We start from the raw sequence: 23,875 nt of genomic DNA, 5'->3' as shown, positions 1-23,875 counted from the left end.
TGCTGCATGTACCCCTTGTTTTAAATCCGACTGAATAGGGTTTAAAATTTTTAAAACTTTGCAATAGGATTTTTTTTTAACTTAATGGGAATAATTCCATAATTCCTTCCCTTTGCAATGGAAAAAATGAGTTAGGTAGACATGAGTTGGACCACGTCTCTATCTGCTTGTAAATTGTTGGACATTGGGCATAAAAGTAATCTCTCCTTAAAAAAAATAAACATCCCAGAGGAGATGGGTGTGTAGTAGCAGAATGATAGGGGAAAGTGTCCTCTTCTGGCGCTGGCAGGAGAGAGGAGGTCCAGAGGGTTGTAAAGACATTGACTGGAGGTCTAGAAACCACTGGTCTGAACAAGCCTGAGTCGTTTGGCTTTAGATAAGACAAGAGGGAGGGAGGAAATATTATCTTCAGGTGCCTAAAAGTGCCTAAAAGGGAAGGTGGCCTTTGCTTTCTGCGATCACAGTGGATGGGACAAGAGGTCACAGTCCTAAAATCATAGAGAAAAAAGTTCAGATTAAATATTGGGCAATACTTTTCCTAAAAGTAACAACTAGATTTGATGGTCTGAAGAGCTTGTGGAGCATGAGTTGCTGGAAGATGAAAATGGCTTGGACATATCTTTCTAATATTTCCTGATGGTCATTCTTGCGCCATGAAGGTGCAGTTTATTCTCCTGCAAGTGGGAGTTGTCTCGATGCTTTCCTGAGCTCCCACAGCACTGGCATGGAGCAGTGAGGCTAGAAAGGGTGGTTTTCAGTCTAAAATAAGCAAGAGATGACAAATGATGTTGTGGGGCTTAAATTTTCAGGCACTTAAAAAGAATGAAGTGACTAAAGATAATGTAAGTTTGCATGCCTCTCTACAAAAGCAGATGTTGGCTAGAAATATTTTATGCTCTTTCATTCTGAAATTGAATGTTGTGGACATTAAATTGTATGACTTGCCTCTCTCGATACAGCCTTTCCAGGACACTGGTTCACTTCAGTTGGAAGAGAAAGAGAGGGGGCGTGAGCGATGTTGCCTTTAGTATAGCTACTCCTCCTTAAAGAACTATTGGTAAAGACAAGCTCCCAGCACTGTGTAAATACAGGAGAAATAGAAACAGCCACTTTGGAGATCCTAAATGGTAACGTGCAAGTCCTTTAATTGTACCTTGGGAACGGGAACCTTTTTAAGCCAGCGTCCCACCCGCAGCAGAGCCTGCAGGACCGGACGGTCTCTGCCAAAGCTGTCTGAGCAGGTTCTGTGTGCCTGAGGATGCTCCACACGCATCCTTTGCAGGTCGGGACTGTGTTCTGCCGTGTCCTCTGCACGCTCTTTCCTCCACGAGTCTTATCAAAGGTGCCAATCTGACACCAGCTTACCTTTTTTATAAACTTTTATAAAACTCTTTTATAGACAAGAGCAGGGACAGGGGTGTGCTGTTGATTTGCAAATGAGATGCAGAATCTCAGGCCAGGTAGGAGAGTTAGTTCTTCCTTGGTCATAACTCTGCATCACTGCACATCACCTTTTTTTCTTCATAGCCACATAAAGCAACTCAGGTCTCGAGGTATGAAGGAGCTTTTCGCTCTCTGCTAGATGTAACAACCACCTTTAATCAACTTCAAGACCATCTATGAGAGCTGCTAAATCGTAATGTCGTAAACAGGGCTGTGACGCTCATTGAAGGGAACCAAAAGACGTGTTGAATGAGGCTTGTTTTGCTGTGGGTGTTGGGACATGGAGTGGCATGGTGAAGAAACCACGCCATGTTCTTGGATTTTGGAGCAGAAGGTCCCATGGTTGTTTTTGTCTTTTTCCATATTATTTTGCTCTTCCACAGCCCGACCTCCGGCGGGGGCAGCGTGCCCAGAGCAGGGCTTGGGGCTGCCTTGTCTGCTTGTGCGAGTATCAGGTTGAACCGGGCTTTGGTCTGCAAAGAGGCTTTGTTCTGGGACAGCATTGTTCCTTTTCCAGCTGCATCAAAAAAAAAAAAAAAAAGGCAAAAGAGAACAAGAAGAGAGCTAACAGCTGTTAAAAAAAAATAAAAATCTGAGATCAGGTTGCCAGGTGAAAGGAAAACAGAAAAATCTCTATTCTTCAGGCTTTCCAGTGGTTTTGACTTTTAAATGTATAGACCCGGTGTGTGCTCAGATCCCTGCACAGGGATGCTGCTGGGAGGCTGCGCTTCTCCCTGCCTTTTCACAAGCCCACTGTCCCAGGTGGTTCAGATTTAAACCGCCACGTACATGAGGATGACTTATTCTCTGTGTTGAGTCTGATATTTGGGGAATATATTCTCTGTTCTTGAACTGTTTGCGGGTTTTGAGCCTCTCGGCCAAGGCTGAGGACACCATAAGTCTCAAAGAACGGCAGTGGGATGTTAATGCTGATGGTCAGTGGCTCTGCCAGACACTGGAAATCCTTGAGACGGAAGGACCTGAGTGTATCGTGGCTATCAGATTCTGGCATTTAATATTTGAAAGAACTTAGGAAAAAAGCATTCCTTGATCGTCCTTGTTCCTGTTCCCGTTTCAGTGATAAACATGCTGCTCAGAGGAAGCCCCAACCCCTGCCACCTTGCCCCAGCTCTCTCCTGTATCATTTTACTCGAAGCACCAGCTTCAGGCAATTCAGGGAGGAGCTGCTAGGGTAACAGTGGCTCACGGTGCCAAATTTGCAGAGTTTTCGGTTCATATTTCTGAACAAGGTTTTGGGAAACTCAGATTTTTTTCTGCCTCCAGCTTAAGTTTCTATTTAAACCACCTTTAATTTCAGGAAGCGCGAAGCTGCTCAGACTGCTGTGATCAAGGTCACTCTTCTTAATTTAGGTACTCCAAGGATCACGAAATCTTGTTTGCTAGGTCTTAGGCATATGTTGAATCCCTCAAGAAGTGTGTGAATAATATTAAACCTACCGTAGCGGAGAGAGCTCGTGCAATAAAGGGAGAGGTAACGTTATCGGAGGAGGAATGGCAGGGGCCGTGCTGTTATCACTTCGTTTGGGAGATGGTTGCATTGTGCAAGTCGTTACAGGACATTTACACAAATTACTGGAATAAAAACCCACTCCATCAGCAGTCTAATATTTGTTTCTTATTAGACGTTAAACTTTTTCTGGCATAGAAAAGGTTGTCACCTGTTATGTCAAGGTCCCGGCATTCAACACTGGGATCTTTCCAAGTGTGTTGAAACCCAGTTGATTCAGAATAAGCCTTCCCTTCATTTTAGGGGAGAAAAAAAAAAGAAAAGGAAAAAAGAAAAAGCTGTGGCATCTAGCAGGCATTTCAAGCATTTTTTCTTGTTCTCTGAACTCTTGTGATTTACCAGACTTGGGGCTGAATTTTCCCCTAGTTCTGTGCTCGTTTTGCATATCCTGTGAATTAAATCAGGGAAAATAATATATAGCAAATAACATACAACAACCAGTACCGTGGGTCTGGGGGAAGCTTTGTCCCCGTAGGCCTTGCAGCAGGGAGTGTCGGGACACCTGAGTGCTTAGCGAAGAAAAACCTTTATATGTCCCTCAACACTTGTCCAATTCCTTTGCGCTTTTTTTTTTTTTTTGGTCTTTTCTTTGTTAACTCCTGCTGGGGTTCAGTCTGTGCGGTTACAGCCGGAGTGGAAGCTTCTTGTCTGCAGGATTTTGAAGGGAAGCACCTTCCTAAGCTGTAAGGCATCTGTGCTGGTTATTTGGTGAAATCTCTCCATGCCACTTATTTACTTATTTATTTTAATCAAAGAAACTCCCTGGTGGTGTGCAAAGTGTGTGGTCAGCAGGATCCAACCTGAGGGGCAGATCCGCGGGGCTTTGCCAGGGGACATCAGGGGACAGGAGCTGGCTGAAGCACAGGGACGCTGGGGACGTGTTGCTGGGGGAGGAGAACCTGTCTCTGGCAGCACCAGCAAACGAGCATAAATTTTCCTTTACTCTGGAATCACAACATAATTTTCCTATTTTTCTTCCTTATTATGAATTCTGGCTCACCTTTTTCCAGGATGACTCTTTGTTTTTTCAGTACGCTGTTTTCTCCCCCAGTCTGAACTTAATCCCAGAAATCCACTTGGCTGGTTATCCCTTTAGACGGTTAAGTTTAGAAATTATGAAATACACGGGGCTGCTGCTTCTCCGGGGATGAGGGAACGAGGACTGGACGGCAGCAGAGGAAAATGGAGGGCAGAGAGGAAGCCCACAGCTACAAGCAAAGCTGCAGGTTATATATAGCCGCAGGCTGCAGTGGTGTCGGTCAGGGTGCTCTGATTCCTTCTTTAAATTCGTTCTCCAGTCCTGTTAACGAACCGAGCCCGTGAGCAGTGGCCGAGAGCCGGGGAGCAGTGTCCCTGGTCTCTAGCACGTCGTAGCTGGGAGGTTTTTACTTTTACTGGGTTGAGAGCCAGCGAGGTTGAGTGCTCGGCGATTAATTCAGTGAACTCGATTAACTTCTGATAAATTATGTCTTTGCTAATTGAGTGGGGAAAAAAAATAAAAATCAGAGACGCGTGTTTTGGGATGCTTCAGTGAGGATGTACTGTGGGAGCACAGCGGGGTGGATGGCACGAGCTGGGAGACGCCTTAACCCAATGAGTGTTTTATTTTTACTTTTAGCCTTTACTAACCAAGGGTTGCCTTCTCCTTCGGAGGTGCAGCAGTAATTTCTGATGTAACGCCTTCTCTTCCAGCCCTGAATCCCGCGGGGCGCAGCTGAAGCGACTACAGGCACTTTAAAGATGCGCACGAGCGTGGAGGAGGAACTAGAGAACGGCGGGCTGAGGACGTGGTCCCTCCTGCAGGTAGGTCACCGCTGCCACCTCGGGTTCTGTGTGCGATATGGACCCTGCACCATTCTGTCTTAGCTTGGGCAGAGAAGTGGGGCGTATTTCAATGTATTGCAGGATGAAATAAGTGATCGTGCAGTGGTTTCCTCCGTTAACCTTTGAGCCCCGCTCTGCTCCATGCTCAGTGTGGATCATGGGTTGTGCTCCCACCTGTCCCTGAGGAGGAGGCAATTTTTATTTATTTTTTTTGTTTCTGAATGTCATGCTTTGGACAGGCCAGAGTTCAGATGTCCTGTGCATTTGTACTCTTCTGGCCAGTGCTCCTCTATCTTTGTGTTAGACCACTGATTTATTTTTTTCCCCCACTCCTAAGAATCCGTATAACTTAATAAATGTTCATCTGCCCCGTGGCGTGGATGAGGGGTCAGGAGAGCGATGCATTTTCCCTTTGGCTTCTGTGGATGGAAGAAGTGTGCTTGGAAATAAAACTCTGGTTTTCCATTACACCGTTCCAGATTTTTGAAGAAGAAATTGGGTTTCATACCAGAGCAAAGCCATTTTATTTGTAAGAAGTGAAGCTCAATGGTTGAGCATCAGTGAGCAGACTGGTGGGAAATTCATTCACCCCATTCCTGGCTGTGTGACACATGACAGTGTCCCCACAGAAACAGGAATTTTCAAAGCCAAGAGTGATTTCTACCCAGCTTGTGCCATGCCTGGAGACTGCTTGTTTCTAGACTTTATTAAATAATCAGCGTTGGGAGTGCAACAGCTGGGCTGATGCAGTTTGCTGTAGCTTTCCTGACAACCTTCGAGCTCCGCAGGCTAAATCCAGCCTGTGAAACTGGTAGGAATAAACTAACGGACCCTGCTGCAGCTCATGATGTGCTGGGCTCCACCTGGACCCTCAGCCTCCTGAGAGCTGTCCTCCTTGAAGGTGCCTCAATTAATTGCATACTAGGTGGGTCCTCAAATACCTTATGGCAGTAGCCTTGCAAAAGCAGCGAACGTTGTTGCTCTCCGGGTTGTCTTTATAGATTGTAGATGGAGAAGTCAGCAGGAGGAAGAGGGTAAAGCTTTTGTAGCTTCGCTCTGCCTTGGTAAAGAGAGTCAGGGCCCCTTGGGAGGGAGAGTAGGGAGAAGGGAATTAAGTTTTATATCCCTTGGTATTTGCCACTGAGAGATAGTAATAATGTGTTTGGATGCTTTGTGCGGAAGGTCACTGGGTAAGTGGGAAGGATTCCTTTGTGTTACATCTGCAGAAAATAATGTCGTTTATTACTCCAGGGCTTGCACCCAGAGACAGATTGTGGCATTGCAGCAACGTGTGTCATCCTCCCTGTGTGCTCGCGGACCTGCGCTGGCACACGGAGGCTTTCCAATGTCTGCTTAGGGAGCTTTAAGAACCAAACTCAGGATCTCTGCTCTAGGACTTGGCCTCTTTTTCTCCACTCCTCCTTTTCCCCCACCCTCCTCTAGTGTCCTCTCCCTCCCAATTCATTTGTTTTTAAAACGATTGTGCTATTGTCTGCATCAATATGCACATAGTCTGTCTTGTTTTTCTCTTGGACTGAAAGTGCAAAGCAAATCTGTTTATGGTTTTGGTGAGCTAATTCTTCCCCACCCTAGATTTTTAAATAGACTCTTTCTTTACCAAGCTTGCAGGATGTATTGAAGTAATGGGAAAAATATGTTGTGTGTTAACCTTCCCTTTTTGTAAAACTTTGCTTACAACACGCTATTCCTAGCAGCGTATTTAGGAAGTGCATATCTGGATGCTGAAGCAAGTAGAAGACTTTGAAATAGGAAAATGGGAATTTAATGCATTCGGGGAGGAAATGTTTTAAGTTTTCAACTTTCAGCGCTTGTATTGTGGAGCAACATCCTAGTGAGCTGTGCTTAGTTTCAATTATTTAACTTCCCTTCCCCTCCTGCTAATCCCAGTTCTCGGGCTCGGCTGTTCCCTGGGCTGCCTGTTGCCTTCAGACAGGCTCCACCAAAGCGGCTGTTGACTCGGACCTTACAGATGAAGGTAAGAGCAGGGAGGAATGCTCTTGGCCTGTAAATAGTCCGTTGGATTAAGGGCTCAGTATGTCACTGGTGTGTTGGAAATGTTATTTTTACCTCTTGATTTCATCCTTCCTATGAATCAATCTTAGACCTGTCTGTTTAGGTTAACAAGCTTTACCACATCCTTGTGGGGGTTTGCGGAGCGAGGTCCTGCTCCGTGCACAGCGTTTTCACCAGGGTGTTGTGGCTGCTGAGAGGCAGAGCTTAGCTCCGCTGTGGGAGCTCTAGGAAAGCCCCAGGGACACCAACGTCCGTGATGTCTGGCCGGTGGCCTGGCTCCCAGCACTTGTGCAGGAGCTCTCCTACAGCCTGCCCGCCCCGCTGCTGCACCTCCTCTCCTCAAAACCTGGCTATTATTTATTTCTACTGCAAAACTGAGCAGCTTGTGACCAGCCACAGGGTGGGAGCTCTGCGTGGAGGTGGCCATTACATGTGCAAATGCCCTTCTCCAGCCTGAGCTTTGTAGGGCAGACGTTGGCTTGGCTGAGGCCTCTGGGTACTCCTGTAACATAAATAAATAGGAGTAGGATTTCAAAGCAAGCAAATTTTTTACATAGTTGACGTCACGCCTCTTCAGCCCTGTGTTTAGGGCCCATGGATCTGGAGGCCCACGGCTGCTAGTTTGGTCTTGTTGCTAATAACCTCCTGGAGATGCTTCTGCTGAGCTGGTTCTTGCAGAGGGCCGAGGGGTTCATCCCGGTCAGACGGCGTGGCTGTACTGAACACAGGACCCATGGCGTGAAAAGCGTGCGGTGCTTTCACAAAACTGGGTGCTCTGCGTGAAATCTCTGGTCCCAGCTACAGCATTGAACGTGTTCCTCACCGGGGTTTACGGTCAGGTGTTGCAGAGCGACAGCAAGGTCTTCTGGTGAGTAGCCTTAAAGCAAGATGGGTTGGGGCAGGGTTATCCCGTCGTATGGCTGCGATCAGCTGTTCCACCGAACATCTGCCTCTGCTCTGCCAGTAAAGAAGAGATGGGGAAAATATATATTTAATTTCCCTACCCTGACAGAGAAACTTTTCCTGAGGGCAAAGGTTCACCTGCAAATCTGTAGTAGAGTGCAAAGTAAAGAATTCCACATTTCAAAAGGCTTTGCAAAAGAGAGTTGTCCTTTATCCCTTTAATTTGGTAGTGCTTGGGTTTTGTTGTTGTTTTCTTTCCTGCAATAGAGTCTTAGTGGAGGCAAAGTTTTTGTTTTTTGTTTTTTTTCTTTCTCCTCTCTTCCTGTTGAGCCGACGGGGTTTGGTGCTCACTAGGAAGGTGATGGTTGGGGCTCACCAAATAACGCTCATCGTTCCCCAAGCAGGTGGCTGTAGCCCTGAGCATGGAATTGCAAAGCTGTTCTGGGATCTGGCCCCAGTGGTTCACCTCTGTTTTCACATCTCCCCAGTCACTATGTGTACCCATAAGGTTTTCCCAGCTTGCAGCTCAGACAATTTTTTTCCTGATGCCCTTGCACCCCTTCTCCTCATCCCTCCCTTCCTACTCTTTATTTCTTCTTGACCTGTCTGCTCAGGACACGTATACAATATCAGTTTGACAAATTAAATTGCTTGTACACAGAAAGATGAGGCCACTGGATGCTTAAATGCTGCATAACTTCTTGGCTAGACCCGCGCTAACTGTTTTGACTCCCCCCCGTGCAGCCCGCATTGTATTGCATGAAAGGCGAATTCCATCCTGCCCGGCTCTTTCCAAACTTATTGCCCAACACTTTCACTATTTGTCATCAACTGAGAATTATCTGAGCGCTGTAGATATCCCCGGATGCGGTTTGATTGGCTGTTGTATTAAAAATTGCATCTGTTTATTGGAAGGATTTGGGGTTTGCTGTTCCTGTTTGCATGTGCGTGGGCTTCTCCCGGTGCTGGGGATCAGGAGCGGTGCTGCAGCCTGGGCTCTGCTGTTCCTCTGGGCTCTGTGAGCGAGGCGAGCTGCCCCCCAGGAAGGCGTGGGGGTACGTGGGGAGGTTGTACTGCTGGGGGTCCAACGGTGGCCGTCCCCGCGCCACAGCCTCGCAGGAGCAGCCGGCCTGGATGCCGCCGAGATGCCTCCAACCAGCCCTGCCTGGTGAGGGTACCCTGAGGGTATGGAAGGCTCCAGCAAAGGCCATTTCTAGTTTCTGTGAATGGACTGGGGTATGCCGAGAGATGCCTCAGCAGATTTTCTTTAGGAAGGCAAAGACCTGTGCCCGTAGCCCGTGAAAGTGTGGCTAAAGTCCATTCGGTTGTTTTTGTAGCAGCACAAAGCGGTGGCACACCAGGTTCAAGGAGAGGCCTTGTGCGAAGGGAAAGACTTTATGATGTTTCGCTCGGTGCTAAGGCTGCAATATTCTGTTTCATCCAGAGGTATTTATGAATGAAGATACAAATCCAAGGTGAAGCTCAGGAACCGGTAAGCTCTTACTCACTGGAGGCCACCCTTCAAAACAACAGGATTAACTGCGGAGGAGAACCCCCTCCTTATCTCCCAGCTTGATCTGGAGCCTTACAAGCACTTTGGTGGTTCAGCTGTCTGCAGTGCTTGGGGAGTTGTCTGTTCCAGCACACTGAACATACTGCAAGTTGTATTTTATTTTATTTTCAAAACAACCCTTTGAGCCTGTTGGGCTGGAAAGGAAACTTGTAATGATTCTCTGCCGATATAATTCAGCATAATCTCTTGGCAGTGCTTTTGTGTGCAAAGTGGGAGGGTTTCTGACTAAAGGTGACCCATTAAAAGAATGATCTCTGATAAATAACTAGACTGGGGACTCGCAAGTCCTGGGTTCAATTACTTGCTTTGCTATAACCTTCCTGTGACCTTGGGCGAGTTATTTAAAATTGCTCTGTGCCTCATTTCCCTTTCTGTAACACGCCGGTGACAGCATTTCCCTTCCAGCCAGGAGCTGTGGCAGCGGGAAAGCAGTCCGTGCCCTTTGCCGTAGCCAGTGTGTGAAGAGTCTGGATGGAGCAGAAAGTGTGACCATCTCATGGGCCTTTCTTCTGTCCTGCTGGGAGGAACACAACAGGATGATCAGTTTGAATGGGTTTATAGGTGCCCAGAGCTCTTGCTCTGTGAGATCCCGGCGCTTGCTGCATCACTGCAGATCTGCACCGGCAAGATGGTTGTTCCTTGAGCTGAGAAGCCTTCCTTAGCATCGCTTTCAGTTCTTTCTTTAGCTTTAAATCGATGGCCAGTTTGGGTAGAGCAGCCTTCTCGTGCTCCTTTGGCCTTGGCATGAAGTTTTCCTTTAACATATTCTTCTGCGTTTGCTCCTTTGCTGCCTTTCCCCTTTAAATCCGGGTGGATGCCAGGGAGAGGTGATGGCTTTCTGAATAAAGATGCTGGCACGTGAAGCCGCTTCCTGCTGCAGTGTGTGGCCGTGCCTTGGGCAGATGGTTTCATCCCTCCCCGCTTCAATTTCCTCATTTCCAGTGGGGGGGTCACCACGTTGCAGCCACTGCTCGGCGCTGCAGGGGAGCGATGCTGAACCTCCTTTGTCCTGACGGTGTGCAGCCCCTCTTCCCTCTGCTAGAGCCTGATGGTCCAGGGTGGATCCAGGAGAGCCGCTGGCATGAGACCCTCACCCTGTGTCCGCACCTCCGGCAGCGATGGGGCTCCAGCTGGTGCGGGATGCTGTGGTTGAGCAGATAGAAAGGAGCATCTTTGAGACGTGGCAGAAAATCAGGCCTCATGGTGTTTGTGGGTGGGAAAAAATGCTCCTGGGGAGTATCTGACTCTCCAGAAATAATGAAAATACAGATATCTGTATTTCCCTCTGGTTATCTAGTTGGGTACAATGACTTGTGCAGGCTGTTGAGAAGCACACCAAAGCAACTTAGCAGCAGAATGTAAATTGGGGCCAGCTCTTTCATCTTTGGTGTGAATATTTGTCGTGTGAAGTTTTTCTCACCTGTGCAAGAGGCATGGCCCGGCAGTTGGGAAAATCCATCCCCTTTGGACAGAAGCTTTGCTTTCATCTCTCTTCTGCCCTTCCCAAAAACCAAAACCCCAAACCCTTTTCTCTTCAAGGTATCTTGAGTTGTTTAATGACGTGCCGGGTGGGATGCTGCGAGGCTGGGCACCTGGCAGCGTGTGCTCTCCAGGGCAGGGTGAACAGCTTGGGGCTGCTTCTAGGTTGTAAACCTCAGGCGTCAGGTAGGTCTGCCAGCTATTCCCTTAGACTCTGCCTGTAGCTGGGAACCCTCCCACAGTAAAACTGTGTCTGGAACAGCAGGCCTGGCACTGGTAGAAGGGAAGAAATCAAATTGTCAGTGTAGGGGATGGGATATCTTCAGGCACTTATCCTGTCTAAGCTGCTTCTTTTCCCCTTGTGTGGTTTGTGTGATCCTCACACTGGCACAACGCATATTAAGGCCGTTTTTCCCCTAAGTTGTGTGACTTTTAATCGTTCAAGCCACTTTGTGCAATGGGGAGGGGGAGCTCCGGACTGGCATGCGTGTGCATGGAAGTTCACACGGACGTGTGATATCTGAACGCCTTCACAGCTGTCTCTTGGAAGATCCTAAAAGGAGATGCTCTGCAGAGGGGCTCAGCAAGCATCCCTTGGGGATAATCTAAAATGCCATGGAAATAGCTGCTGGCAGAGAAAGGGAGGGAGGAGGAGAAGATGCCAGGCAACAAGGAGGCAGCTAGCAGCAATTTCCTACTGTAGATGGTCCCTGGTGAATGGTTTCAGAACACCTGTATGCTCTGAGGAACAGCAAGTGGTGTGTTGCTCGCCGTAACTTGAATATCCTCCTACGAGCTTGACCGGTGGGGAGCTGTGGTCCCATGGGACCTTGCCCAAGATGGCAACTCATGTAACCTAAAAGGTGAGGGTATCTCCTTCTCTAGCAGCTTTTCACCACTCACCAGCACGTACCAGGTGGTGATGAGACTTGTGCCTGATTTTAGAAGTGGGGAGAGGATGAAGGGTACGGATAGGAGCAGCTGGCCCTGAATTTGGGTGCTGCCCCTAGCGATTGCCAAGTCCTTTTGCTATGAAAGCAGATGGTCTAGAAGAACCTCAAAAAGAGTGACAGAATAGGTCTTCAGTGTTTTGGACAGTGCTGCAAAACGCTTTCCCAGTTGACACTGGAAGGTATGTGCAGTTTTACAGCATTAATCCAGGGAGAGTTCACTTAATGAACCCTCTTGCTCGGCTGCTCTGCCTGATCCTGGCCACTTGGGTAAGCAGCTTGACACGAGGATTTGCGTGATTGATCTTAAGAGCATTACCCTTGCGGGGTTTCACTGCGAAGCTACCTTGTCTGCTTCCGACGTGATTGGGGACGAGTCCTGCAGACTGTGAACGCTTCTTCCCCTTGCTCCCCTGGCGCTGTAGGCATCTATTCGCTTAATCTTTTGTCGGCAGGTGATGATGGGTTTGTGTATGGAGGGAGTTCCTGCTGTCCTGAGCTTTATCCAGCATGACACACTGTCATTTTGATGCAATACAATTGAGATGCTTCCAAGTCTGGTCTCTCCCAGCCCAAGGAAGAAAGCAGGTAGCTGGAGGACCACGTTCTGCTAACGTGGCTACGATTTGGACTGCTACCCTGGAAATGAAAGGCTCCATCATGCCGTTGCCAAGCTCCCGAGCTAGCCGGTCATCCCCATTCCTGTATTTGCAGACTGCCTGCTGACACAGCATAAACGTTATTCTTACATTATCGTCCCCTGCGCTGACTCCTCCTGTGGTTTTCTTAGTTATGTTAAACAGAGTTAATAATGTATACTGTGCCATTCACCCTAATGATGATGATGAATGCTTTAGACTGGTTTAATGAGACCACCCTTCATTTCTTTCTGAAAAAGGAGGAGAAAGTCTTGATTTCTCTTCCTCTGAGGTTATAAAATAGGCTGTGGTGCTTTTGCTAGTGTAAATCAGGAATATTTCTATTATCCATGGCACACTTTGCAGTGAGAACTTTTCCACGTTCAGTTGAAGGGCTAGGAAATTTCAGATTCCTAAAAGACAGCTTTTCTCCAAAGGCTTCAAGTTAAATCAGCTCTTATGAAATGAGAGCCTTCAAATAGGCAAACTGATTTTTTTTTTTAATTGACTCTCATATAATTTCATTCCTTGGTCATTCCCTTATTCCCATGGAAGAATGTTGTTCCCATCCTGCTAGTCCTGCACCTGGTCCAGTCCAGCTCACACAATGGTTTGTGAAGGGTGGGATGATTTCAAGAGGGCAAAATGCAGCAGTCGGCTCTCCTTTAATGACAGCATAATGATAGAAAACAGGCACAAATCCTTTCCCTTTTTTCTCCCATCGCTCCCCTTTATGTCACCTGTCTGCATGCCTGATTTGGGCAAATAAAGCAGCTATTAATAAACTCTATTTGCTGTTGTCACAGGAACGGCCAAAAAGTCCTCAGACCTGTCTACATTTATTATTTTTTGTTGTTTCTGTTTTTCTTTGTTTTTTTTCTTTGAGCAATTCATCTGGATTTTTGAAAGAAGTGTTACTCGACAGTGTCTGTAAATGACAGAAGTGGCCAGAAAGCTGTTCTGTATCTGTGCAGCAGAATTTTATAGGAAACAAGAGCTCGGTACTGATGGGCAGCTTCGCCTGCCTGGTGAAGAGTTGATGGAGACTCTTTGCTGGGAGTGGGGGGTTGGCCCTGATGTCCTCCAGTGCTCCCTCCCAGCTTGAGTTGTTAGATGTTTCTATGGTACCCACAAAAGGCCCCAAAATAGGACACCAGGGAGCCGAGCTAGCAATGCGGCTCAGCGGTGGCCTTGATTCTACAAAGGGGGCTGCGCAGGGCTCTTTGGAAGAGCAAGCGGTGCCATTCTTTCAAGGTGAGCCAGCATCCACTTGTGGGATGGGAGCGAGGTTTCTACCACGTGGGTGGAGAACATGGGAGCAAGACCCAAGCACGCGTGGCAGGAGCCCTTGGGGTTGGCACATCGCTGCCAAAACCCAGAGCTGCTGCTCTCCGAAGCAGGCAATGAGCCGGGGCGATGAGGTGGTAGCAAGCCTCTCCGCACTTATATGAACATATAAAATATTTAGAAAACTCATCTAATACAGCTGTTGGAGATGTATGAGTAACTTCACGCCTGGCTGCATGCACAGAAAGTGGGGATTTCCTCGCATTGTAAGGTCTATGGGTGTATTTTTGAAGCCTGTGACCAAGACCTGAAGATAGGTTCGGTATGGCTTGGCAGTAATTGGGCAGTATTTGCATAATGATAGTAATTTCCTTGTTCTTATTTCCTAAATTTGGTTTACAAGACCATGTTGCAATGTGACTTAAAGCTGTAAGTATTTGTCTTTGTTGGCAGTTGGAAATGTAGTATTAGCTGTGACTCTTTACAGAAATAAGTGTTCAGTGTTGGAGCTAAATTGAATAATATGGTGGTGTTCCTATCTTAATCTTCCAAATGGTGCTCTTAGGTTCACTACATTGATGTTTGAAAGGCTTCAAAATAATCAACTCCATTGTATAGAGCTTTGAATACAGAGTGGAGGCTTAGTAATTGCTGGCAGTTCATGGGTAGACACGCTAACACATGGCAAGGAAGCAATTCTTCCAATGTGCCTGAATTTTTTAAATCAATCTCCTTGTATCAAGGCCTTGTGATCCACAAATTAATAAGTACAACAATATTTTGAATAAATATTGCAGGAGACCTCAGTTCAAAAACCAAACCCTTTACTTGGGCCACCGTACCATTTTATAGCACCTCTGTTCGTCCTCATCAGCCTGCCGAAAGCTGTTTCCATTCCACAGCTATTGAGCAGGGTAGATGGAGCGGGCTGGTGAGCTTGTCTTCCAGCCAGCAAGAGACTCCACCGGCTGGCCATTGGCAGAGAGCTGAAGTCCTGAGCCCGTATCACGTATAGAAGGTAACAACCCAACTTCCAAAAAAGCCAAATACTTGGTGATTTTTTTTTTTTTATAACGGTGTTCAAAAATTGAGGTCCCTGGGTAGTCAAGTGTCGAAGGGACAGCTCTGAAAGCAGGGATCTGGCTTTGCTGATTTTTCTCGGAAGATGTCTATAGTTCCCCTGCGTCCTTGTGAATGAATTTTTAAGTGAGGAGTTGCAGAGGGCAGCTAAGGCAAAGGCTGGTTAGACCAGCAGGCACTATTTAAAAAGCAAACAAACATAAAAACCAGGAGAGGGAGAGGAGGAGAACATGATTTGTTTATCACAACTGTACTTGAAACTAATTTTAAATGTCTGTCTTCTGAGAGTAAGGAAATTCCTTTAGCTTCCAGCAGTAAATAACTGGGATGCTTTCAGCTCACAGCTGACCTACAGAGAATGGTGAGTTTTCAACTAAAAAAATAATTAACTCTGCAGTAAGGACAATCCATTCCAAGTGTCACTAAACAGCTGGAGAAAGAGAAGAGTCCTGACAAGCACGGTTCATATCACAAATAACCCTTGACCTTTGTTCTGTATCTCTGCGTACTGTCCAGGGTGGCTTGACAAATTGTTTTGAACAAATACAGTTTTCAAACCAAGGAGCAGATGACAAGGATTGTGTTTGGCTGGCAGGTGCGTGATTTAGATTCCTGAATCTTGCCCATGGAGATCTTGAATGAAATCCCAAATCCGTTTTTCTCTTCCTATCAATCCTAAAAGAAATGGTGAGTATTTCAGAGAAAGGGAGAAGTTTGTTCCCTGTGAGCACTCGGGGGTCAGTGGATGAGGGTTTCTGGTAGGGACAGTGTAGTTCTCCATGCCCACTCTTCTCAGCAAGAGTGGTGGAGCACCTAATGTTCAGAGGACTTCTGAAGGTCAGCCTCCCATATCTCAGCAAAGGCTTTGCTGAGCTCTCTTAGCAATCTGCCCTGCTCTAGGCCAGCAGGAATTATTGGGAAGTGGGACTTCTGAAAGTCTGTCACTTATGTAGATATGAAAAAGGAGCGGGACTTTTTTGGAAAAAGGTGTTCCAGCTGAAGGAGCTGAACACTTGTCAGTCTAACAATATGCTTCTGAAGTTCTTTGGTTCAATGCTTTAGGCCAAGGTATTGCCTCTGTAAGGCAATGGAAGAAAATCCTGTGCCACTCTCGCAGAGTAGGTATATGAACCCTAAGCATCAAGACCAAGTGGTAGTTCTAGAATTAGACGGTGTCCCTAATTTCCCTCTTCAGTTTTAAGTGGATGCAGCATTCTTTGCTTACAGTCTCAACTGTTGCGTTGTATTGTTGTATGGAGTTGAACATCTGCCCCTTCCAGCCACAAAAGTGGCTGTGTTCCAGTGATGGGTGGTTTCTTTCTATTCAGGGATCCTCCGAGGCCTGGAAAACCTTGAGTCTTAGGCATGACATACTGTCAACTGTTGCAGATCCCCTTGGCTCCCCTCTTTCCAACATCTGCAAGGCCAGAGTTGGCCATCTTGGTTTGTCTTTCTTGAATAGCACAGAAAGACCCTGGTCCTGCCAGCCACTGCTGCTGAATGGGAGTGGGGCCTCACCAGAAACCTGTCCATCCAACGCCGAGAACATTTGTGGTCCCAGCCTCTACGAGAGGGAAGATCTGTCGTCAGCTCCTCGGGGAGGGCTGTGTTGCTGGGACCACAGTGCCGGGTCCTTCCCCACCCATAGCACCCTGGGTAGTGGATGCTCATCCTCCATCAGCAGCTCTGCTCGAACAGTGTTGTCCCGCTGTGTGGCAGGGAAAGGAGCTGGCAGAGCAGCCATGGCACCCAGCAAACCTCTGCAGGTGTACCGTGCCCTCCATTAAAAAATGATTGGGATGCTGGAGCAGGGTGGGAGCAGGACAAGGTGCCAGGTCTCTCAGCCCAGTGTTTCTTTCCCCCAGCACTGTGCCCGTGATTGACTGGCGTTCGCTTGGCAAAAGCCTTTAGAATAGTCATTTGGCTGATGGGAGATGAGAGTACGGTAGCTGCTTGAAATCAGCTTGGGGAGGGGAAGCAAATAAGACTGCCTTTTTCTTGCTACTAGTGCTACTTGAACTCTCTCAAATGCATACTTCACATGGATAAATGATTGCAGAGACCTCAACCTACCTAACAAGACTGCTCTTGTAAAGCAAAAATGATAGTGCCTGCATACTTGCCATCCTCATTCAAAAGCCCATTCCTCATTAATATCGCTTTATACTTATTATTGCCGGTCAAAATGCCGTTCCTCTTCTCCCCACCCATTTCCTTGACTGGCTGTGACATACAGGAACTACACCCAGTGCTTGACTCGCCTCTCCTGACCTTTTGTAACTTGGCTCCAAACTCCTTTTTTTGGGTCTTTTGCAAAACACTGTCAGAAGGGAAAAATCCTTTGTTAAAACACAGCCAACTCCTGCCTCAACGTGGAACAGTTTGTTCTGCTAAAAGAATGAGCCAGTTCAGTGAGCAGAAAAACATTGCCATAAACCAGCGGACTCAATAAGCTGCAAAAGCCATCGGCTGCGCTCAAGGTCTGAAAGGATCACTCTGAAGAAGGATCCACAGGGGAGGGAAAAAAAAATAAATTAATCCACAATCCCGCCCTGCCAAACCCCGTTTCCTTGTTTTCAGCCAAAGTATTTTGCAGTTGTCTTTTTGGTTATAGCAACTGTAAGTGGGGGAATGGGAGCTGATGCTGAGCCAGAACGTAACGCAGTGTTCGGAGCTAGCATATTGCAAAAGGGCACAGTGGATGAAGTAATCCAAAAATGCTCAGCTGGGAAGGGGTTGCAGCAGTGTAATAGTCTTCAGTCTGTGCTGCAGATGGGCTCCAGCGCCCTACGCTTGCTGTCTGGTACTATTTAGTAGCTCGGTTTAGTCCTTCCCACCCACATCTTGTTTTAAAGCTCTGGACACTCTTTATTTCCCTGGAATTGCTGCGGGTCTGTCCCTTACGTGGCCGCTCGCTAACTGGTGATCAGCCTGTCTTCAGCAAGCGTTTCTTCGTTGCACGAGGGACTTGGATGCTCGGTGAGAAAACCGTGTGACCCTCTAGCAGGCTTTTGGGTTTCTGGTTCTGCAGCGGGATCGTTTCGGTGCTGGTATAAAAGCTGATGCTGGTTTTCTTTTAACAATAAATGTTGTGCTAGCATCTAAGAGCTGTGGTTCCCGAATTTGGGGTGATGGCTCCCAAACAGGGTCACCCATATGGAGGTGGACGTGCAAACCTGGAAGTGGGGTTATGAGCAGAAGTGCTTCAGAAGCACGGGCTTGGAGGCTTCCCCCAAAATGAGCCGCCTCGGGACTGGGCAGGCTGCGGCAGCGCTGAGAGCACGGTGGGCTTCTGTGCTTCAGTCCTCTGTTGCCATCGGGTGTGAACTCCTCACCAGCTTGGCCAAGCGTTTCCTGCTGATTTAAAGGACTTGTCAGAAATTTAACGTGCACCAAGATCTACTGCTGGTTCTCACTTTGCTTTGGGAGCTGGGAGTCTTTACTCCGAGCTCGCCGATAGTTGTTTGTTTTGGGGGTTGGTTTTTTTTTGACTTGGAGCCAGTTCAGCAATTGCAGATAATAAAAATACAAAGTAGTATATTTTAGGTGTAATCTACCCCTTTTCACGTGCGTTGCAAAGGGCCGCGTCTGCCAAAGCTGGTCTTGCCCTGCCTAAATGGTGATGCTTGATACTAAGCCCTGAGCGTGGGATCACAAGGCGTGTTGCAAGTCCGAACGTGGTGTGGCAGAATATTACTGACCCCTGTGCGGCCATTTGAGGTGTCGGTGCAATCGCAGATCCCTCTGATCATGCAAGCAAAAAGAAAACCTCCTAGAGAAAGCACAAGGGGCTGAAATCGGAGCTCCCGTGCATTTATAAACAGGACCGATGTTCTGCCCTGTTCAGGCACAGACCAGCCCGCTGGTATTCACCAGCTGAGTGTGAGGTGATGGGAGACCCAGATACCGATGAGCTGAGGGACTTCCTGAAGCCCCATTAATGCTATCTGGTGTCCTCTGCTGGTAGCGTTAACCTCGGAGCTGGCTCTGTCAAGAGATGATTATCCGTCTGCTGGACCTTTTCCTTTGGGGGAATGCCAGGAATGTTTTGCAACATGGACAAAATGTGAGGATTGAAGCTATGGAGGTGGGTCCCTGGGATGCTGGGACTGTGAACCCGGCTAAGGTAGTGTAACTCGGAGCAAATCTGTAATGAAGCCTCTATGCCAAAAGAGATTATTATTTTTTTTTTTTTGGAAGATGTTAATGTTATGATTGCATAACATTTATTTTGTGCTTGATCAAATGGATGAGGGCAGAGGAAAAGGAGTGAGTGAATTAATGTAAGTGATGTTCAAACAGAAGCACGCAAAGCTCCAAGGGATGATCAGCGGTTTTGTTTTGATGTGTGTTGCGTTTTTTTTTTTATTCCTGACATTCTCCTGAAATATAGCACGCAGGCTTGTCTCTAAGGGGGGCACGTTGCCAATAGTCTAAAGGTTATATTATCCTAGTGACCTATTTTTATACTCTAATCGCGTTCTGTTTCAGCCGCCCCTTTCTAGCCTTCCATCTTGCTCAGTTTTATCCTCATCTGAAGAAGAAAAAAAAAAAGCGGAGATAATTACCATTAGTCCCCAAGTGCTAAGGCAGTGAGCCAGCCTCTACAGCCTCTACCCAGGTAACGATGGCAAAGGCGAGTTGCTGCTGTTTTGGAAGCAGGAGAGGAATCCGAAAACACAGCTCGCAAATGGGTGATGACTTGAAACAGGACGACGAGGAGTGCTATGGGAGAGGAGAGAGGTCTTCTCTTAAAGGCAGATTTTAAATGGAGAAGTACAACAGTTTGTAGAAGGGCAAAATTTTAATGAATAGCTCTGTTTAACTAGCCTAAATGGAAAAGACGCTTTTCTACTCTAGGCCTGCCAAGTAATGGAGAATGAATACGATTGTTCGGTCAACCGGCTTCCGCTGCCTTTAGACTGTACACGCGTTTGCAAAGCCAGGCTTAAGCTACAAAGCACCCTGACCAGTTGACATAAAGAGAAATTGTTCCTCAGTACAAATGTTGACTATGTGATGCTGCTTGAAGCTCGAAACTGCTGAAATTTATGCGTGCGTTTGTACATTTGTCCAGTGCAAAATAATAAGATGCGAAGAGGCTTTTCTTGCCTGCGTGGCTTCTCTCGGGTTGCGGTTGTTTTATTGCTGGGTGCTTTCCTTGTTCTTGTTGGGAGCACCAGAGTTTTGAGTGCCTGTAGTGTTAGTGTGGTAGTGATCTGCTCCAGAGGGGAAAATCTCATTAACTGTTCATTCATGGGAACTTGCAGTCCCATACAGGGTTAAGTCCCAAAAGAATTAAGCCTGTCACTCCTTGGTCTGGGTTATGGACCAGGCTCTGGGTGGCAGGTAAGTGACAGCCTGACTCGCCCTTTGCAGATGTTACCTGTAGGCACAGGAGTGATGTGCACCGCTTGCTGGGCTGATGCTCTGCTGCTGGCATTTTTAGGCTGCTGGAGACTGTCCCATCCCATGACTTCCCTTCCAGCTGCAGGCTTTGCAGAGTTACCCAGGGAGGATGCTGGACCCCAGATAGCCAGGACGCACAGCCACAGACCGGGAACCGATGAGCTCAGCCCTGCCAAATCTTGCCTTCTCTGTTACACAGCCGTGCTGGCACAGCTAAGAGAGGTCCCATCCACACCTGGGAAGTTGGGATTTGCTCCGAGGAGGTGGGCTGTTCCTTCTCACTGTGTCTGTCCATGGTGAACCACAGGGATGTAGCCTGCAGAGGTCTTTGCCAAGTTGCCGAAGTGCATCCATCCCCGTAGCGTGTCCCAATGGACAATAGCTGCCCTGTTCCTGGCAGGGACTGTGTGGTGCTGCTGCATGTCCTCTCCCCGTGCTTCATTATGCTTTTCTTGTAACCAAAGCCTGGGACTCCAAGTCCATGGCCATGAAACCCAGGTGAGAGCTAGCGTGGGTCAGCATCTGGCCGAGGAATGAGCCTTTGCCCCTTCCCACCTCGGTCTGGAAGGTGCAGAAGTCTCCAGCCTTCACTTCTCCTGCCAGCCCGCACCAGGCACGTTTTGGCAATAAATTAGTAAAACTGGTGAAACTCCCACGTGACTTCTCATGAACGGACTCCAAATGCAGAACAAATGTTAATGCCCAGCCGAAGGGAAAAGAGTCCCGGGACTGCCATGGCTGACTACAGGGGTGGCCACAGGACTGTGCCCCACGTACGCCTGTGCTTGCTGCTGCGTGGACCTGTTTTTCCTCCCCTCCCCAGCACCCAGGGAGTCCCAGGCTAGGGAGCTGGCACCCAGCGCTGCCCAGAGCAAACTGGGTGTCTGCTGTGCTGGGGGGGAGACCCGCTGTGAAACACGGTGGGATTTCCCTCTTGGATCTGGGTGCTGCAGAGAGCACCCACTCGGTGCTGGCCACAGGGATCTTTTATTTACTGGCCTTTACTTGCTAATTACTGGTGGGGAGTTGGGAAGTCATCTCTGGACTTTCCAAAGACAGATGTGCATCTTCTGGGCCTGGCTGGAGGTAGAGCCTAAAGGGGAGAGACGAAAAAACTCTCAAACGTCAACTTTTTTTTACCTCTGATTATTTTTTTTTCTCTTTTTTCCCCCCATATTATGCTATCAGCTGGGGCCTGCAGAGTGTCAGCTTAAAAACAAACCTCTGTTATTTAAAGTGCCAATATTGTGCTTGGCTTCGTATGAGACAGAAGCATCAATTTTGTCTCTGACCTGGGGAGTGTGTCTGCCTGCCTAGCAGGCACCAAAAGTGTTGAGAAAACTGTTATTTTACTTCTATTTTGTTGTTGATTTTTTTTTTTTTTTTTTTTTTTTAAACTGAGCATTCACTCTTCATCATAGCCGCATCAAACACCGGAGCCCACAGCAGAGTACGTAGCCATCCTACATGTCCACGTGGAGCCTTGTCCCCGGCTGGGCACCCGGGAGTTGGCTGGGCTGGGGGCAGAGAAGGATGACCGTCCTGTGGTCCCCGTGCCCGGGCGGTGGGACCGGAGCTGCTGTGCCCAGCTGTGCACTGCCTGGCCGGTGATGCTGCCTGGTGGGTTTTCTGGTTGTTGTTTCTAGGCGAGGTTTGCAAAAGGTCATAAAAATTAATCTTCTAACTGGGGACCTTGGCACTGCGCAGAATGAATGTTTTGCATTAACAACCTAACTCATTAATTCACTGAAACATTTAAAACCAAACCAGTTATATCCAGCCAAGCTGGAAAAAGCTGAAAGTTCATACTCAGCAGTGCAGATTTCGAAACCTCCCTTTGTTAATCTCTGCAGAAGTAAATTTTCTGAAATTGCTAAGCTCACTTTGACCGGTCTCGGCATTGTTTTCCTCAGCGGAGGCAAAGCTGCTCTGCAGAGGGTTTGCAGCGTGTACCTGCGCCCACCGATGGGGATGGGAAGGCTCCTGTGCTGGGGAGGAAGGAGGCTGGTACGGGAGGCGTTGCAGGAGAGGAATGCTCAAAGCACCGTTGTTGGTTGTACGCTGTCTCTAGCAGCAACGCTGCGTTGTTCTCATAGATTGGGACCTTGGGTTTCACAGTTTCCATCTATTATTGTTTTCTGAATTATTATTCCTCTATTACTATTTTCTGAATTGCTAGGGGTAGCATATCTCATGGTGCTCCTTGAACTTGTTTGTAAGCTGGAGATGGGTCACTGGCCTGTGGCCTTCGTGGACCTCCTACCCAGAGGAGAGACGGTGTAGTGCAGGAGCAAGCTCAGCCTGCGGCTCCCCCTGCCCTCGCCGCCGCCTCGGGATGCAGGGCTAGCCTCTTCCGAGCCACAACCCTTGAGAAACTGATTGGTGGCCACCAACCTGGCTGTCCCTGTAGCCACAACGTGGTGACAACAGCATAAAACTGCATCTACCAGTGGAGCAGATCTTTCTCACGGGGACCAAATTGCTTTGACTCTGCTTTAAGTCAGTTTTCCCTCAAATTTCCAACAGCAGTGGCAGGTTTAGGTGCACAGGTCATTTGAGCTGCTTACTCTGCTACGTCGCTATTAAATTAGCAGGTATAAATTAAATAGGAACCATCAATTTAAGTACAATCCCTTTGTCTTCCTGGCTGCCGGGTAGCCATTCCATTCAGGTAATGTCTCTGTGCTCCAGTTCAACATAAAATTATACATAGGAAATCAAATTCTTCACACACGGCTGTACAGATTGGTCTGAGGCATTCGCAGAGGTGGTATACTGAGCTCTGTTGTAAGACTGGGTTTTAATTAATTAATTTTTCTGCTATTAATTTACCCTATCCATTAAAATGGCCTTGCTTACTTTAATGACAGAGAAATCGGTGAATTATCCGTTCTGTTATATATTAGTGGTGTATTAAAGTATTAGTGCATTCCAGAAGGTGAGCAGTGAATAAAACATGCTCCGAACATGTGGTTATGCAACTGTTCCATGGAAATGAAACGGACAAACAGTACACTTGATTAATTTCCATCCCCCCCCCAGTAAATTGGCACTGTGATTCACTTCCAGCTAAATTTGCAATCTGTGTTCTCAGGTGGCATTAATATCGGAGCCCCAGCAGGAGAGCTGTGGCGGCTGGGGCCGCTTTGATTGCATTTTTAACGAAAGTTGTTGGAGAGAGCACGGAGCTTGATGCAAATGGACTGGTAAATGAAATGCAGAGCTTTTAGGTTCTCCGTAGGTGGGTCAGGCCGTTCACATTTACCCAAAATAATAGTGACGGCGTGCTCAGGAGAGGCACTCTGTTAACGTGGCACAATGGGGGTCTTTGTGTATCTCCATTGCTCTGTATCAAATTTAGTCTGTTGACAGATAAAAATCATCTTTTTGATATCTGACGGCTCCATAAACACTAGGTAAGATCCGCCAAGGACTCGAGCTGTCTCAGGAATGGAGACTCTGGAACTGGATCTCTATTGGGAGTTTGCTGGAAACAAAAAAGCTTGGAGAGGGCCCAGCAGTTTCTTCCTGGCCTGTCTTAGAGCTGCAGAATAAAATTAAAAAAGAATTCCCTTTTGCCATTGCTTCCCTGACACGAAACTCCTTTCAGCCTTTAAAGCTATATTTTGTAGCCTTCAGGCTGGCCTTACTGGTTTTTTTCCTAATTGACTCAACTTGGAAAGGTCATCGCACTCTGCTAGATTGTGTAATATTTAACTTAGCATCA

The 23,875-nt window shown here is 47.5% G+C and overlaps 1 protein-coding gene across 6 annotated transcripts in view; it reads left to right on the top strand.

Moving 5' to 3' along the window:
- Nucleotides 1-23,875, top strand: part of ZHX3 (zinc fingers and homeoboxes 3) — a 49,145-nt gene that overhangs the window by 12,896 nt on the left and 12,374 nt on the right. For 4 of the 6 annotated variants that reach the window (XM_075768897.1, XM_075768898.1, XM_075768899.1 and 1 more), the window contains exon 2: nt 4,664-4,774. The exons of the other annotated variants lie outside the window; for them this stretch is intronic. The gene's annotated coding sequence lies outside the window, so the exon portion shown is untranslated. The remainder of the gene's footprint in view (nt 1-4,663; nt 4,775-23,875) is intronic. 6 annotated transcript variants of the gene reach the window in all.

Source organism: Balearica regulorum, chromosome 16 (assembly GCF_011004875.1).
Source record: "Balearica regulorum gibbericeps isolate bBalReg1 chromosome 16, bBalReg1.pri, whole genome shotgun sequence".
Classification (NCBI taxonomy): Eukaryota; Metazoa; Chordata; class Aves; order Gruiformes; family Gruidae; genus Balearica; species Balearica regulorum.
Note: the sequence above shows the minus strand (reverse complement) of the source record. Positions and strands in the feature narration are given on the sequence as shown.